Genomic DNA, 4323 nt, shown 5'->3' with positions numbered 1-4323 from the left:
TTTTTTTTTGAGACGGATTTTCACTCTTGTTGCCCAGGCTGGAGGCACGATCTTGGCTCACTGCAACCTCTGCCACCTGAGTTCAAGCAATTGTCCTGCCTCAGCCTCCCTAGTAGCTGGGATTACAGGCACACACCACCACACCCTGCTAACTTTTGTATTTTAGTAGGGACGGGGTTTCATTATGTTGGCCAGGCTGGTCTCGAACTCCTGACCTCAAGTGATCTGCCTGCCTTGGCCTCCCTAAAAGCTGGGATTACAGGTGTGAGCCACGGCACCCAGCCTGCTCGCTCCTTTTTAGTCTCCTTTTCTTAGAGTTCTTCAACTCCAGAAGCCGTGAACTCCAGTGCTTGTCTCCCCAGCTCCAGGACGCTGCGGAAGCTGTGGTGCTTTGCGTTGGAATGCACCCCGAGGCGGAAAGTGATGGAGAAGGTCTGTCTGGCCTTACCATGTTCCCCTTCTTTCCAGGGTCTTAACCCCCCGATTCGTTTACTCTACAAAGTAAACGAATTTTACTTTACAGTCAATTTTATTTTTTAGAGTTTCCAGCCTTCACAGTTCTGTCTTCTGCACGAGAGTTGGCCTGCTATGAGCTACTCCGTCATAGCTGGCAGCAGAAATGACGACCCCATGTTGTGAACGCCTGTGTGCCCAACTGGACGTCGGTGCCTCAAGAACAGAGACTGAATCTCCTTCCCTTGGTGTGGACATTGCTGCCACCAGGAAGGCTTTTCTCATCCCAAGTCTGGGGCAGGCACCCTGATTCGTACCTACGGCTCCACACAGTGACCCTCGCTGTAACACACCTCCCACCCATTGCCATCGCTCTCTGCCAGTCAGCCTCCCTTGCGAACGTGGGCAACCTGAGGGCAGGCAGGAGCTTCGAGCTAATGCGTGCTGAGTGACGGCCGACTCGGGGCTTTACTCAGCACCAACTCCCCCCGTCCATGAAGACCACAGGCTCCCGAGAGCAAAAAGAAGCAAGCATCAGGGCAGAGACGGCACCGAGTCACTGAGGGAACCATGCCAGCCTTTTAGATCCTGATGAATGACTCTTGGAAACAATGTCTCAGGACATCCTGGCCAGCCCCCGCTGGCTGCTCCAGCTTCGGTGAAGCTACTCAGGAATGCCCAGGCTTGAGGGCTCGCCAGCCTCACATGCAAGAAGGAGAGCAGGCAAGCTTGTGTCTGTGTGTCCAGCCTGCACGTGGGCCTGCACAGACACAGGCAGGGAGCGCCTTTAGAGGACACTGTGGATGTGCCGCCCGGGGACAACGGGGCCTCCTACATCAGTAACACCATGGCAGTAGGTGACATGTACTCAGCACTTCCCCACTCACTCTGCTCAAGTAATCTCATTGCCATCTCCTGGGTGCTGGCAAAATGATTCTCTCTGAGTTACACACAGAGCGAGGCCCAGGGAGTGTCATGACTGGCCACGTGTAAGTTGCTAGAGTGGGGTTGGACCTGGGCAGCCTGGCTCCGCCACCTCCTAGCATGCCTGCAAAAAAAGTTCTGAAGTCCTCCTACCAGGGGCTGCATTTCTGAAAATGTCAGCTCTTGGTTTGTGGCTCCGAGCTACCCGTGCTAACGCCCCCGTCACTGATCTCTTTGATTTCTTGACTGCCAGCTCCCTGCCCCTCAGTCTCCGCCACACTGCCACTGGGATCAACCAAGCCACTTCTCAGTGTGGTCAGGGGCACTCAGCGTGGAATCAGTCTGAGCTTCTTTTTTTTTTTTTTTCTTTGAGACAAGGTATCACTCTGTCGCCCAAGCTGGAGTACAGTGGCGTGATCTCAGCTCACTGCGACTTCCGCCTCCTGCCTCAGCCTCCTGAGTATCTGGGACCACAGGCATGTGCCACCATGCCAGGCTAATTGTTTTGTATTTTGGTAGAGATGAGGTTTCATTACGTTGCTCAGGCTGGTCTCGAACTCCTGAGCTCCAGCAATCTACCCACCTCGGCCTCCCGAAAGTTCTGGGATTAGAATCTGAGCTTCTTAAGGCCTTCAAGATCAAACTCATTCTTTATCCCCCATTATAATCACCACCTCCTCACAGCAACACACACATGCATACGTGTGCGCCCTCATACGCCTATATGTGTGTACACATAGATACGTGTGTGCAGACGTGTGCACATGTGTATGTGCAGGTGGGCAGGTGTGCACACATCACCACACACACAAATGTTACATCCCTCTGGCCAGAGCGAACCACCTGCTGTTTCCATGGAGCCGCCTTGCACTTCCCCACCCACTGCCTCGATGTAGGCTCATCCCCCCATTACCTGCCGGGTTCCTACCCAGGTAAAAAGATAAGGCAGACCCTGCTTGGTGCTCTGGCAATATCCATGCTGCTGCTGCCTCACTAAGAGAGCCCTGACAGGTCAAAAAGCTCCTTTGTAGAGAGGGGTGGCCCTGGGGCCTCACTCAAAAGCCTACAACTCAGCCAATGTGAGCTTGGCTGGCTTTTTGCTTTACAACCCTCACCCTTCCCTCCCTCCTTCCTGGGCTGCAAGCCTAAAGACTGGAAATAGAGCTGCCATCTTGCAGCCCAAGGACAAACCCCGTGATCTGCAGAGGGTGGAGCAGAAAGGAACCGAGTCCTTCACTGCCTCTTCGAGTGGCCGCTGCAGCCCCGGGCTGCCTCCTTCCTGGCTTCTTGCTCAGTGAGGACAGTAAGTCTCTAATGGCCAAGCCGCTATGGATAGTTGCTGGCATATGTAGCTGACTGACATCTTAATTGGCACAAAGACCAGTTCATGGGACACCTCCCTCAGTAAGCCTTCTTGGATTCCCCAGCCAGATTTATCTGATCCTCTGTATTCTTTTTCTTTTCTTTTTTTTTTTTCTTTTTTTTTTTTGGAGTTGGAATTTTGCTCTTGTCGCTCAGGCTGGAGTCCAATGGCACAATCTTGGCTCACCACAACCTCCACCTCCCGGGTTCAAGTGATTCTCCTGCCTCAGCCTCCCGAGTAAATGGGATTACAGGCGTGCACCACCACGCCAGGCTAATTTTGTATTTTCAGTAGAGACAGGGTTTCTCCATGTTGGTCAGGCTGGTCTTAAACTCCCGACCTCAGGTGATCACCCGCCTCGGCCTCCCAAAGTGCTGGGATGACAGGGGTGGCTGCCGCGCCCTGCCTGGTGCTCTGTATTCTTATCACACATGGTGAGTTCTGTCATCATCGCAGTTAATCTACATTTCGACTCCAGATCATTGGGTACTCCTGTCCTTCACTCACAGTCAAGTGTAAACTCCCCGGGGCAGGCCCATCTCACTTGCCCAGGCATCCCATGTACATCTTAGCCTAGGGCCTGGCAAGATGTCTCCGTACAATATTGAAGAGAGGACAGAGGCTTGACTCATGGAGCCTGGGCTCACGTCCTGGCCACCATGTCCCAGCTCTGGGATGCTGAGTGACCTGTGTAAGCTGCTATTTCTCCATCTATAAAACTCAATCTATACTTACCTGGTGGGGGAGATACCATGATCACGAAGGTGGTTTTCCCAGGGCGAGGCTTATCCATTGCACTCCGGATGTGCTGACCCCTGCGATTTCCCCAAATGTGGGAAACTCGACTGCATGATTTGTGGTAGTGGGGGACTGCGTTCACACTTTCCCCTGTTTCTTTAAAAAAGAAAAAAAAAACTCAATCTACCAACCACAGTGCTTAAAACAAAACAAAACAAAAAACACAACAACAATAAAAACAAACTACAATTATCTATCTCCCGGGGCGTTGCAATGTTCAAATGAGTTCATCCATATGAATAAGATTTGGAGACAGAAAAGCAGTGCTGTACACGTGGAAATTATCATCAACGTCGGTTTCTGGTAAGGGTTGCTGAATCAGAGCCTTGTCATTCCCTTAAGACCACAGATAGCAGCACACACACACAAACCACACACACAGGACAAATCTCCTAAGCCAAAGCAACTAGAACTTCCCCTGGAGGACACCCAAACCAACCTTAACCACAGGATGGCTCATGCTGATGACATGGTGCTGATTTGAGAACCAGTCGGACTTCTATGTGTCGTTTTCTTTGGACCAAATGTGGTGTCATCACCTTATATTTTAGCATGTGGAGTCCCTGCTCCCTTACACTGAGACACACGGGAGGCCTTTACGTGGCTTCACAAGTGAGAGAGCTAGACACAAAAAAAACCTTCCAGCCGGGTGCAGTGGCTCATGCCTGTAACCTCAACACTTTGAGAGGCCGAGGTGGGTGGATCACTTGAGGTCAGGAGTTGGAGACCTGCCTGGCCAACATGGGGACACCCCGTCTCTACCAAAAATACAAAAATCACTGGGC

At 51.9% G+C, this 4323-nt stretch overlaps 1 non-coding gene across 1 annotated transcript; it reads left to right on the top strand.

The window, feature by feature from the left end:
* Positions 1–3467: 3467 nt before the first annotated feature.
* LOC119467400 lies at positions 3468–3631 on the top strand. The gene has a single exon (XR_005195930.1). It is a non-coding gene; the product is annotated as a U1 spliceosomal RNA (small nuclear RNA).
* The last annotated feature ends 692 nt before the right edge of the window (positions 3632–4323 follow it).

Source organism: Cebus imitator, unplaced genomic scaffold (genome assembly GCF_001604975.1).
Source record: "Cebus imitator isolate Cc_AM_T3 unplaced genomic scaffold, Cebus_imitator-1.0 Scaffold284, whole genome shotgun sequence".
Lineage (NCBI taxonomy): Eukaryota > Metazoa > Chordata > Mammalia > Primates > Cebidae > Cebus > Cebus imitator.
This window is presented reverse-complemented; position numbering and strand designations above follow the sequence as displayed.